This window comes from Sus scrofa, chromosome 1 (genome assembly GCF_000003025.6).
Source record: "Sus scrofa isolate TJ Tabasco breed Duroc chromosome 1, Sscrofa11.1, whole genome shotgun sequence".
Lineage (NCBI taxonomy): Eukaryota > Metazoa > Chordata > Mammalia > Artiodactyla > Suidae > Sus > Sus scrofa.
The window spans coordinates 61040736-61055518 of record NC_010443.5 but is presented as its reverse complement, the minus strand read 5'-3'; the positions used below and the strand labels follow the sequence as shown (position 1 = coordinate 61055518).

The 14783-nt window shown below is 35.6% G+C and overlaps 1 long non-coding RNA gene across 4 annotated transcripts in view; it reads right to left on the bottom strand.

Moving 5' to 3' along the window:
* LOC106508897 overlaps positions 1 to 14783 on the bottom strand; it is a 150233-nt gene that overhangs the window by 50948 nt on the left and 84502 nt on the right. For 2 of the 4 annotated variants that reach the window (XR_002343593.1, XR_002343601.1), the window contains one exon: positions 3883 to 4014. The exons of the other annotated variants lie outside the window; for them this stretch is intronic. This is a non-coding gene — a long non-coding RNA (uncharacterized LOC106508897). The remainder of the gene's footprint in view (positions 1 to 3882; positions 4015 to 14783) is intronic. 4 annotated transcript variants of the gene reach the window in all.

Here is a 14783-nt window from a genome sequence, read left to right as displayed (position 1 = left end):
TACTTGTGAAAATGATGATATTAGCAAAGGGATAAACATGAATATGTAAAAAAAGGACATGAAAATCATAAAATGTGGGGAAGGAGAGTAAAAAATCTAGACTCTTTTTTTTAGAATGTGTTTGAGTCTGCATGACTGTTAATCTAAAGCAAGCATATATAGGAAAGGGTTAACATAATTAAAATCAAACAATACATCCACAAAAAACAAAAAAGACACAAGCATAACATAAAAGGAAATCATGCAACCACAGAAAGAAAAAGGAACAAAGGAGAAATATAAAATCAATTGGAAAACAAGTTTTAAAATAGCAATAAATACATATTTATCAATAATTACCTTTAATGTCAATGGACTGAATGTTCCAATCAAAAGACAGAGTGTCAGAGTGGATTAAAAAAAAAATGAACCTACAATCCGATGTCTACAAGAAACACAACTTAGGGCAAAGGACACATATAAATTGTAGGTAGGGAATGGAAAAAGATGTTTCATGTGAATGGAAATGACTAGAAAGTGGGAGTCACAATGTGTATATCAGACAAAATATACTTTAAAACAAAGACCACAATGAAAGCTAAACGACACTATTTAATGATAAAAGGATCAATTCAAGAAGGGAATATTACAGTCATCAACATATATGCCCCTAAAACAGGAGCATCCAAATACATAAAACAAACACTAACAGACATAGAAGGAGAAATTGATGGAAATACAGTAATTGTAGGAGACTTTAAAATCAAACTCACCTCAACAGATCTACTAGACAAAAAAAAAAAAATCCTACAGCAAAAGAGATCGTAAATGACACAACAGAACAGTTAGACTAGATATTTTCAAGACATACACCCCAAAAAAAAAAAAAAAAAGAATATACATCCTGTTCAAGTGCACATCAAACACTGTCTAGGACTAACCACATTATGTGGCACAAAACTTACCTCAACAAATTTAAGAGTATAGAAATTATTTCTTCTTTGACCACAATGGCATGAAACTAGAAATCAACCCCAGGAAAAGAAATGAGAAAAAAAACAACTACATGGAGACCAAAAAATATACTACTAAAAAAATCAGTGGGTCAACAAGGAAATCAAAAATGAAATTAAAAAATATCTGAGACAAACAATGAAAACACAAACCATACAAAATCTATGGGATACTGCAAAAGCAGTTCTTAGAGGGATGTTTACAGTGAAACCCTTCCTTAAAAAATAAGAAAAATCTCAAATCAAGAACCTAACCTACCACCTAAAGAATTATCAAGAGAAGGACAAACAAAACAAAGCAGAAAGAAGGAAACCATAAAAGTTAGGGATGAAATAAATAAAATAGAGATTAAAATGCAATAGAAAAAAGTCAACAAAACCAAAAGCTGGTTCTTTGAAAGAGTAAACAAAATCGACAACCTCTGTTCTGAATCACCAAGAGAGAGAGACAAATAAACAAAATAAGACATGAAAAAGGGATACTGCAGAACTACAAAAAACCATAAGAGAATACTATGAACAATTACATGCTAACAAATTTGAGAATATAGAAGAAATTGATAATCTGAACAGACTGATCAATAGAAATAAAACTGAATATATAATAATTAAAAACAAAAAAACCTCCTGATAAACAAAAGTCCAGAACCAGATAGCTTCACAGGCAAATTCTACCAAACCTATAAAGAAAAACTTAGACCAATCCTTCTTAAATTATTAACAGTGATTGAAACAAAAGATACTACCAAAAAAGAAAATTATAAGCCAGTATCTTTGATGATATAGATGCAAAAATTTTCAACAAAATTATAGCAAACCAAATCCAACAACACATAAAAAAGATCAGACATGAAGATGAAGTGGGATTCATCCCAAATTCACAGTGATGATTCAACATATGCAAATCAATCAATGTAATACACCACATTAACAAAAGAAAAGCCAAAAACAACATGATCATCTCAACAGATGCAGAAAAAGCATCTGACAAAATTCAACATCCATTCATGATAAAAACCTTTACCAAAGTGGGTATAGAGGGAACATACATCAAATATAATAAAAGCCATTTATGACAAACCTGCAGCCAATATAATACTCAATGGAGAAATGCTGAAAGCCTTCCCATTAAAATCTGCAATAAGAAAGGATGCACTCTCTCACCATTTTTACTCAACATTCTATTGGAAGTCCTAGCCACAGCAATCAGACAAAATAAAAGAAATACAAAGTATCCAAATTGAAGAGAAGAGGTAGAACTGTCAGTGTATGCAGATGAACCTGTTGGATTCCACACCAAAACTATTTGATCTAATCATCAATTTTGGCAAATCAGCAGGATACAAGATTAACATTCAGAAATCATTTGTATTTCTGTACACTAACAATAAAATATTTGAAAACAAATATTAAAAAACAATGCTCTTTAAAAATGCACCAAAACCAAATAAAACACCTAGGAATAAACCTGACCAAGTAGGTGAAAGACATATATGCTGAAAAGCATGAAACATTAATCAAGGAGGTAAAAGAAGATTCAAAGAAATGGAAAGATATTCCATGCTCCTGGATTAGAAGAATTAATATTGTTACAATGGCCAAACCACCCAAAGCAATCTACAGATTGAATGAGATCCCTATCAAATTACCTGTAACACTTTCACAGAACTAGAGCAAATAATCCAAAAGTTTATATGGAACCATAAAAAAACTCAGTATTTCCAAAGCAATCTGAGGGAAAAAAAACAAGCAGGAGGCATAACTCTTCAAGACTTCAGACAGTATTGCAAAGCTACAGTAATCAAAGCAGTGTGGTACTTGTACAAAAAACAGACATACAGATCAGTAGAAGAGACCAGAGAGCTCAGAAGCGAACCCAGACACCTGTGGTCAATTAATCTTCGACAAAGGAGGCAAGAATATAAAATGGGAAAAGAGTCTCTTCAGCAAGTAGTGTTGGGGAGACTGGACAGCTGCATGTAAATCAATGAAACCAGAACACATTCTCACACCATGCACAAAAATAAATTCAAAATTGCTTTATAAACATAAGACATGACACCATACAACTCCTAGGAGAGAACATAGGCAAAGCATTCTCTGATATAAACTGATACAAATGTTTTCTTAGGTCAGTCTCCCAAGGTAACAGAAATAAAAACAAAAATCAATCAATGGGACCTAATCAATCTTACATATTTTGCACAGCAAAGGAATTCATAAAAAATAAAAAAACCAAAGAGACAACCTAAGGAATGGAAGAAACAGCTGCATATGATGCAACCAACAAGGGCTTAATCTCCAAAATTTACAAACAACTCATACAATTCAACAACAAAAAAAGCAAAAACCCAATCAAAAAATGGGCAGAAGACCTAAACAGTAATGCCATTTGCAGCAATATAGGTACAACTAGAGATTCTCATACTAACTGAAGTTAAGCCAGAAAAATAAAGACAAATACCATGTGGTATCATTTATATGTGGAATCTAAAATATGGCACAAATGATCTATCTATAAAACAGAAAAAGACGCAGAGACAAGGAGAAGAGACTTACAGTTGCCAAAGGGAGAGGTGGGAGGAAGTGGGATGGACTGGGAGCTTGGGGTTAACAGGTACAAACTATTACATTTAGAATGAGTAGACAATAGATTCCTAGTATGTAGCACAGAGAACTATATCCAATCTCCGCAACAGACCATGATGGAAAATAATATTTTAAAAAAGAATGTAGATGATTCAGTAATTATCCCTAATTATTAATATTGAGAGAAGTAAGTTATATATTACACCTGATGGCTTTTAGAACATACCTGGCAAATAACAGTTGATCAATAAATATTAACTCTTTTGTCCAAAAAAAAAAAAAAAAAAAGGAAAATACTCACCTTACTTCAGCAAAAGTCACAGATGCAACAGCTGCCCAAACTCTTTTTGCTCTCTCTCTCTGAGTAATGTGGAGGAAGTGGTAGTGTGAATCATTGCCTGGGAAGAGATATCTCTAAAAGCACACCTTTTGGCTTTAAAAGAGACAGAGAGAGCATGAGACAGGCAGAGATCAAGGGAACAGTGATGTCCATTACTTACTGGAACACCTGGTTAACCATCACTTTGTATAGTACCCAGTAGAAAAAAGCTAATCTGTAGACAGAAACTGAAATGCTTTTTTAAAAACAGAAATTTTGGCAATTGCCTGTACTGTAAGTAAACTGTAAGATGAGTAAGGGCAGGGCCTACCTGGCTGTTTTTTTGCCATGGCCCAGTAACCATCACACTCATACAGACAAACTCATTGAAGTAAATGTTTGTTTAGTAAGTCAGTCACTGAGTGAATGATACAATGCCTAAGCAGGATACTTATCGTCAGGGCTACCAATGGCCTTAGAACTTTAGATCCTGCTGAGTAGCCTGTTTTGCATAGGAGGATCATGTGTCACAGAAACCAGAACAACCCAGCAGACACACAATGTAGAAGGCCAGAGAAAAAAAATCCCTGACAAACTAATTGAAAATATTCTGAAGACCTTTAGGGAATGGCTACTTGGTAACAAGGTACCTCCTCTGTAAAATGGGGCAATAATACTTACCCCTGCTTCCCTCTGGGGAAGTTATGAAAAGTAAAATAATTCACAACTATAATGTGTTTGAACACCATGGAAGAAATATGATATATAAGCACATGATTTCATAATTACCTCCATAATAAAAAGAAAAGAAAAAAATTAAAATAACAATAATATGTACATTTTCAACACCTGCAGTTGTATATGAAATATATAACTTTTTATTGTTTTCTGTCTAATCCGCTGCACCTGCATTAAAAAATGTACCCCCATGGCCCAATTTTTTTTAAAATACATAAAATTTAGACAGCCACTTATTCTTTTATTCACCCCATTGTGCCTAGGTCTCACAGAACATATTTTAAATAATATACTACCACAAAGAGACCACTTTAACACAAAACTCAATAGTATGGGTTAGTAAAAATTACTTTTAAAGGCAAACATCTGGCACCTCATAAATATATATCACCTTTCATCAAGAGTTTTCAAACTCTCTTCATATATAGTACACTTATAAGCATTATTAATTCAGCATATTGTGTGTTGGTTTTCCAGCAGTCCCAAAGCAGAATTGCATATGTAAAATATGTGTTGCAATATCTAGGCCTATGCAGCTCATAAAAAACAAGACATTAACCACAATGCTAAATCCTTTTGATTTAATGTGCTCTGTTAGCTAACACGAGTGCTTTTTTTAAAGCACAGATACAAGAAAATACTACAGTTAAGCTTAAAGGCAGCTATTTATTCTAATTTTTTTCCTCTTGTGACATTTAGCAAATTATTCTACGCTTACATTTAGCTTGTGTCAAAAATATGTCTGAAATATTTTACTCTGGATAATTTTTACATCTAAAAGAAATTTTAAGAGATGACTTGCCTTTATAAAGGCTGAATCTGTAACACCTAACTGGTATTTCTCCTTTTCCAGAGGCTACTGAAAAAAAATGAATATTCTGTAATGCCCTTTGGCAATTTTTCCTCTCGTTAATGATCTTACTGCAAAGTTATCTGTTGTACTTTGGTTTGGTTTTTTTTTCCTGTACAAGTAAAATGCCAATTCTTCTTGCTATATGTCTTTAATAATGCTGGAGAAAACACAATCAGATGAATTGTTATATGTTTATAATGGTGCATATATTTAGTTCATAAATCATTATTTCTCCAGTAAATACACTCACTTTTTAAGCTATTTCTGACAAGCTAAAGTTAGATGCATTTTCTTGTATTTTCATATTTCTCTCTACTCCTTTGAGAAATAAATACCACAAAATGAGCACATTAAGCTAAAAGTTGGGAAGGTCTCTGGCCTGAGAGATTAAATAGTCTATTTACCTCACCCATCTCCTATGCCTTGTATCTCATCTAGGAACCACTGTTCAGTCACTATGTTAGACTATGGCAATATAATGACAAAAACAGTATTTCTAACCACAGAAAGCATCCAATATAAAGGGAAAGAGAGCAAAGAATAAGCAAAGAGATATTTAAATAACTTAAAAACTGTTTAAGTGCTCTGAGGGAAAAATGTAAATGGCTATGCCCCAAAATTAAAAGAAAGGGCCTTCTTTGGATAGAATACCCAGACATATTCTCTCCAAGTAATGAATGTTAAGTGTGTATGCTGATTTCCCAATTAAATAATGAATGGGATACACACACCTAATTTCTTTCTCTAAATCATACTAAAATTACTACCTAAATATACGATATTTACAGAGAAAAATCTTGCACCAGTAGTAGAAAACATGGAAGAATAACAGTCACATACCAGAAACTTCAAGAAAATCAATAAAATCCTCTCCATAGGAGAATCTGTACAGACAACTGCTTGTCTGCATGCAAATGAACACCTTGCTTGGGAAATAAGTGAAGGGATCCCAAAAGATCTCACCCTCAGCAACATGCAGAAGGAGAAACTGGGTAATAGGACAGAAGACAGTGACAGATGATCCCATCAGAATCTCAGTAAGTGTCTAATTCACGTCTGCCTACACATCTGATCCCACAGGACTTACTCACAGTGTGTCCTTGTAAGCGGTGCTAAATAATGCTGCCATGATTAACACAAAAAGGTGGTTTCTGCTGTGGAGAGAAGCTCTCTGCTGCCAAGCCCATCACATTGGTTTCTCTCTACAAACTTTTGGTAATAGAGCACTGAACTGACAAAGTAAAACTACAATATAGGGAGACATTATTCTTCTCCCTTCATTTCAGCCTGAAATAATCAGTCTCACAACAGGTCCCATTTCACACCAGAGCAGAACCCAAGAGAGTTCTCTGAAAGGAGAAACTAGTACAGAAAAATCACTGGGTATATGAAATTACATGAAGTTCAAAAGAGTAACTCAGAAGAGCAGTCAGAAGTGTTAGGTTTTCTTTTTACAAAATCCTAAAATAAACATTTAAAAGATGTTTCATCAATATCTCTTTATAGGAGTCAAGACAGTAGGGCAAATATGAGGCAAACAACCATAGGGAAAATATGAACCAGAAGAAAATACACAAGGAGAAAAACAATCACTGAATTAAAAACCTCAGCGAAGCAGACATTAGCCAACTAAAAAGCCAGAAACTAATGATCAACATATACATACATACATATATATATATATATATATTTTTTTTTTTTTACTATGGGCCAGACAGGCTTCTTAAGCACTGTAGATACAGAGATAAAGAGAATAAAGTCCCTCTCTTCATGGAGTTTACATTCCACCAGGGAGGGACAAAATGAGCAATTATACATCTGCTATGTTGGAAGACAATATGTGTAACCAAAATCTATTAAAAAAAAAAAAAGGGAAAGGGAATAGAAAGCAAGGATGTTAGTGAGGCTGAAGTTTATAATGCATGAGGTCAAGGAAGTCCTCACTGAGTAAGTGACACTAGAAAGATTTGATACTGTAGAAAGGACAGTGTGTGACTTCTAAAGCCAGGTTGTAAAAGCCATGGTAGTTTCTGTCTTGCTTTCTTAGATCACCCTCTAGAGAAAGCCAACTCTCATGTCACGAGGACACTCAATCAACCTGTGACTAGCCTATATGAAAAGGAAACGATGTTTCCCACCAAGAGCCTACACCAACTTGCCTTACATGTGAGTAGCACCTCTGGAGGTGGATCTCCCCAACCCAGTAAATCCATGGATTTACATGGGATGTACAGAGTCCCAGTCAACATCTTCTTGTATCCCATGAGAAACTGAGACAGAATTTCTTCATCAAGATTCCCTCAAATTTTGGACCCAGAGAATCTGTGAGAGATAATAAATCTTTAAATTTTTAAATCACTGATATTTAGGATAATTGGTGATGCAGCAATAGATAATCGCTACACATGTAGCTATCCAGAGGAAGAACATCCAGAAAGAATAGCAAGGGCCAGATTCTGAGATAAGAACATGCTTGGCATGCTTGAGGAAGAGTGAGGAGGCCAGCCCGCTGGAGCTGAATGAGTAAGGAAAAGATTGTAAGAACTGGAGTTAAGAGAAGAAAAAGGTGTAAGATTGTATAGGACTGAGTAAGCCATAGAAAGGATTTTGGTTTTTACATTGAGAAAGATGGGGAGTAGACAGAGATTTGAAACTCAGAAGTACATCTGACTTAGAGCTTAAAACATTCACTCTGGCTAAGGCTCAGAATACACTGGTATACTGGGGGGCAGTGGGTAAATTTGGAGGTAAAGAAATTAGTTAGGAGGTTATTTAAATAATCCAGGCACAAATGATAGGGACTTATGCCAGACTGGTGCCAGTGAAAGTGGTAGGAAGTGGAAGGATTCTGCAAATATGCTGAAGAGAAGAATCAGATGTAAGGTAAACAGATGAAAAGAGATTTTAAGAATCTCTTTAATGTGGGTCACTGGAGAGTAAGGTGAACACTTGACTTTACTGTGAACCCCAGAGCAGGCCTACACAATACCAGGGTGACCCCTGTGCCTCAGGTGGCTCCCTGAAGGCTCCCACAAACCCTGGCCCCTGACTTACCCCAGCACCTACTAGCTCCAACAGTCTCAGTGGCTGCTGCAGTCCCAGGCAGCATATATGAAACCAGGCTCCCTATAGACTCCCATAAATCCAGGTCCCCTGTTCACCTTCACTCCTGCCAGCTCTTACAGACCTGGGTAGTTCTTAAGGCCCCTGGCGGCTCCCATGGCATCCTACTTCCAGTGAACTCCAGCAATCCCAGCTCCAAGCCACGCCAGTGCTAGGTGGATCCCATGGCCCCAGGCAACTTCTGTGGCACAAGGATCCAGGTGGGTACCAGTGAATACAGGCTCCCAGCTAGGCCTGATGCCAGGCCAACTCCCATAGACCCAGACTTTTAACCTACACCAGTGCCATGCCAGTACTCAAAGACCTAGACTCTAGACCAGTTCCCATTGAACCAGGCTTACAGAGGCAGACTAGGCCCAGGCTAGCACCCAACACCCTAGTTCTAGGCTGACTCTTGCAGCCCCAGACTCCAGGCTCATCCTATTATGAGCATGACCTCAATAACCCCAGATTTAAGACTAGTTCCACAACACCTGGCTGCCAGCTATTTCCAGTATTGCTTGGCCCTATGAAGTCAGTATCTAGGTCTACAATTTCAGATCTAGTCACTGTGCTGTGCCCATATACCCAAGCACTAAGCCTGCCCATCTGCTGAGCTAGGCACCAGAAGTGCCTGCCAGGGGACTCTAAAGGCAAGTCCAACTATGGACACCATCAGATGGCTCATGCAGATATATGGACAGATCAACTATGAAGGGCTTTGCCTAATGAAGCCAGTCTATAGAATAAAAGAGGTGCCTTTTTCAAATGCATGGCATCAATGCAAGCCTCCAAGGATCATTAATAATGAAGGAAACAAGACATTGCTAAAGGAAACTAATAAAACCTCAGTGACTAATTCTAAAGAAATAAAGATTTACAAATTGTCTGGCAAAAACTTAAATGTGGGTCACTGGAAATCACAGAGGGGGGAAAAAAGAATGAAAAAGTTAATTATGAGATATTATTAAAAGAAACAATCCAAGCTTTATTGGAGTCTCAGAAGGAGAACTGAACAAGAAAGGAGCAGAAAAATTATTTAAAGAAATAAAGGCTAAGAACTTCCCAAATCTGGGGAGGAGAGAATTCAATATCCAAGTTCATGAAGGTAACAGATGACCCCAAAAATTCAATTCAACACAATCTAACTCTAAGACATATAATAACTTAATAAAATTGAAGAAGAGGCATGTAATGAAGGTGGGTAAATCACTTACAACTGTAATATGAAGGTTAAAGACCAAAGTATTAAAATATAATTTATAAATGGATATGCAATATATATATATATAGATGTAAAGTGAATAAAAAACAAAATATATGAAAAGAGAGAAAAAGGTAGAACATTAGTATGTGTGTGTTCAGAGTTATTATCAACTTAAAACAGATTGTTATAAATATATTTCCTATAAGCCTCACGGCCACCACAAAGCAAAAACCTATTGTAGACATACAAAAAATAAAAAGAAAATTAAGACATACTATTATAAAACCAGGAAGTTTCGTTTGTGATTCAGTGGTAACGAGCCTGACTAGTATCCATGTGGATGTGGGTTGAATCCCTGGCCTCACTCAGTGGGTTGTGAGCTGTGGTGTAGGTTGCAGACATGGCTTGGACCCTGCATTGCTGTGGCTGTGGTGTAGGGAGGTAGATGTAGCTCTGATTCAATTCTCAGCCTAGGAACTTCCATATACCCCATTGGTGTGTCCCTGAAAGCAAAATTATAAAATCATGAAGGAAAAGAGCAACAGAAGAGAAAAGGAACAAAGAAATTGCAAAACATCGACAAAACAAAAAATGGCAATAGTAAGCCCATGCCTATCAAAATTACTTTAAATAAATAGACTAATTCTCCAATCAAAAGATATGAATGGTTAAGTGGATTAGAAAACTAGACCTAATTTTATGTTGCCTACAAGGGATTCATGGACGCATACACATAAGTTCAAAATGAAGGGATGGAAAATGATATTCCATGCACATCAAACCCAATAGAGAGCAAGTTTCGGTACTTATATCTGACAAAATAGACTTTAAGTCAAAACTTTAACAAGAGACAGATAAGGTCATTATACAATGATAAAGAGTTCAATTCATCAAGTTTATATAACAAGTATAAATGTACATGCACTCAATATCAGAGCACCTAAATACATTAAGCAAACACTAATAATGCAAAGGGAGAAATAGACAATATGATAATAGTAGGGGGCTTTTAATACCCTACTTAAACAATGGTGAAATTATCCATACAGAAAATCATTAAGGAAACACTGGACTTGAACTATACTTTAGACCAAACAGACCTGACAGGCATATATAAAATATTCCACCCAACAGCAGCACAATACATTTTCTTCTTAATTGCACCTGGGGCTTTGTCCGAGAAAGATTGTATGTCAGGACACAAAACAAGCCTTAGCATACATAAGACTGAAATCATATCTTAGGGTATCTTTGCCAAGAAAATGGTATGAAACTAGAGATCAATAATAGGAGGAAAACAGAAAAAATTATCAAATATGTAGAAATTAAACCATTACCAAACAACCAATGATTCAAAGAAATCAAAAGGGAAATAAAAAAATTACCTTGAAACAAATGCAAATGCAAATATCAAAACTTACAGGATGCAGCAAAAGCAACAAACTTTTATGATAAAAGCTCTCAACAAAGTGAGTATAGAGGAAACATACCTTGACATAATAAAGGCCATATGTAACAAACCCACAGCTAACATCACACTCAATTGTGAAAGGCTGAAAGCTCTTCTACTAAGATAATGAACAAGACTAGGGTGCTCACTTTCACCACACCTATTCAACTAGTGTACTGAGAGTCCTAGCCAGAGCAATTAGGTAAGGAAAAATAAATAAATAAGAGGTACCCAAATTGGAGAAGAAGAAGTAAAATTTCTCTGTTTGCAGGTCATCTTACATGTAGAAAACCTTTAAAATGCCACCAAAACACTGTTGAAACTAATAAATTTTAAAAAGTTGCAGGCTGCAAAAATCATTAAAAAAAAATCGATTGTTTTCCATACACTAACAAACTCTCTGAAAAAATAAAGAAAACAATCCCATTTACAATAAGAATGACGAATAATAAATACATAGGAATAAATTTAACCAAGGATGTTTTACTGTAAGTGCCTGAAAAATTTTGGTTTTGTTTTTGTTTTTATCACGATACAAGTGCCTAACTGAAGATTTGACTGCTAAGGATTCCACTTCAAAGACAGCTATCTCGGCTAACCACATTGCCACATGACTATATAAAGAGCCAGGCTTTGCCCCACCCCCACCTCACCCTTACTGCACCAAGTTTGTTATAGAGATCTTTTATTGACTTAGATAGCTGACTACTAGCTGCTTGCTTTTCTCTTCTTGAATTTTAATTCTTGATCTAAGTTTTAAATTCACCAAAAAGGAATTAACCTGTGAAACCCTAGGATCCCACTAATGACCTCAATAAAAGCAGAGCCCCAGGTCTGAGCATGTATGTTCTTTCTCTCTCTCTCTATCCCCCTCTTTCATTCTACCTAAGGCCTCACTGTGTGGCCCAGGTGTGCCATGTGCTCTCTAAGACCTGTAAGTAATAAATTGTGTTGCTTCATAGTTTCTTGATGTTAATTGCTGAGGGCATCTTGCAGTTGTAATAAGAAGCACAAGGGGCGATACAACTACAAAACTGGTTCCAAAAGGTGTGAAGTCTATGGGGAGTTTGCCTCAGATCCAAGTGAGCACACCTTGGGTATATATATAGCCAAGAGCAACACTATCAATAGGCTGAGATCAGCACAAAACAGAGGTGAAAATCTGTATGCTGAAAATTACAAGACTTTGATCAAAGAAACTGAAAAAGTTACAAAAGTATAACCTTATAAGACTGAACCAGGAAGAAGTGGAAAATATGAATAGACCTATCACAAGTACTGTAATCGAAACTGTGATTGAAAAACTTCCAAAAAACAAAAGTCCACAGCCAGATGGCTTCACAGGTAAATTCTATCAAATATTCAAAGAAGAGCTAAAACCTATTCTTCTGAAACTTCCAAAAATTTGCAGAGGAAGGAACACTCCCAAGTTCATTCTATGAGATCACCTTCACCCTTATACCAAAAGCAGACAAACCACAAAAGAAGAAAATTACAGGCCAACATCATTGATGGACACAGGATGCAAAAATCCTCAACAAAATATCACCAAACTGAATTCAACAATATATTTAAAGGATCATACACTATGATGAAATGGGATTCATCCCAGGGATGCAAGAATTCCTCAGTATCCCAAAAATCAATGTGATATACCACATCAACAAAATGAAGAATAAAAAGCATCTCAATAGATGCATAAAAAGCTTTTCAACACTCATTTCTTATAAAAACTCTCCTGAAAGTGAGCATAGAGAGAAACTACCTTAACATAATAAAAACCATATAAGACAAATCCACAGCTAACGTCATTCTCAATGGTGGAAAGCTGAAAGCATTTCCACTAAGATCAGGAATAAGACAAGGAGGTCCACTTTCACCACTGTTTTTCAAATAGTTTTGGAAATTCTAGCCATGGCAATCAGAGAAGAAAAAGAAATAAAAGGAATCCAAATTGGACAAGAAAACTATAACTGTTTGCAGATGACATGATACTATATATAGGAAGTCCTAAAGATGCTACCAGAAACTGTTAGAGCTTATCAATGAATCTGGTAAAGTTGCAGGAAACAAAATCAACACACAGAAATCAATTGCATTTCTAGATACTAATAATGAAACATCAGAAAGAGAAATTAAGAGAAATAATTCCACTTACCATTGCATCAATAATCCAGAATAAAATACCTAAGAATAAACTATAAGACACTGGAGAAAGAAATCATAGATGACATAAACAGATGGAAAGATAGCCCATGCTTCTGGATTGGAAGAATCAATACTATCAAAATAATTACAGCACCTAAGGCAATCTACAGATTCAGTGAAATCCCTATCAAATTGCCAATGACATTCTTATTAGAATTAGAACAAAATACTTAAAAATTTTTATGGAAATACAAAAGACCCCAAATATCCAAAGCAATATTGAAAAAGAAAAACAGAACTTGAGGAATCAGGCTCCCTGGTTTCAGACTATACTACAAAGCTGCAGTCATCCAAACAGTATGGTACTGGCACGAAAATAGAAATACAGATCAGTGGAATGGAACAGAAAGCCCAGAAACAAATCCACGCACCATCATCAACTAACCTATAACCAAGAAAGCAAGAACATGCAATAGAGGAAAGACAGTCTCTTCGCTAAGTGGTGCTGGGAAAATTGGATAGCTACATGTAAAAGAATGAAATCAGAATATTCTCTAATACCAAACACAAAAATAAACTCAAAATGGATTAAGGACCTAAATGTAAGGCCAGATACTATAAAATTCCTAGAGGAAAACATAGGCAGAACACTGTGTGACATAAATTGCAGCAATATCTTGCTTGATCCACCTCCCAGAGAAGTTAAAAGAAAAACAAAAATAAACCAATGGGACCTAATTAAACTTAAAAGGCTTTGCACAGCAAAGGAAACCATAAAAAAAGAAAACCCACAAAATGGGAGAAAATCTTTGCAAATGAAGCAACCTATAAGTGATTTATCTCCAAAATATACAAACATCTCATGGAGCTTTACATCAAAAAAACAAAAAACCCAATCAAATAATGGGCAGAAGATCTAAATAGACATTTCTCCAAAGAAGATATACATGGCCAGAAGGTACATGAAAAGATGTTCATCATCACTAATTATTAGAGAAAGGCAAGTCAAAACTACTGTAACCAGTCTGAATGGCCATCATCAAAAAGTCTACAAACTATAAATGTGTTTGTGGAGAAAAGGGATCCCTCCTACACTGTTAGTGGGAATGTATATTGGTACAACCATTATGGAGGACAGTATAGAGATGTTCTTTAAACTAAATATAGAATTACCACACAATCCAGCAATCCTACTCCTGGGCATCTATCAAGAGAAAACCATAATTCAAAAAGATACATGCACTCCAATATTCATTGATGCTCTATTTACAATAGCCAAGACATGGAACCAAACTAAATGTCTACTTATGGAGGAATAAAGAAGATGTGGTACATATATACATTGGAGCCATTAAAAAGAATGTAATAATGCCATTTGCAGCAAC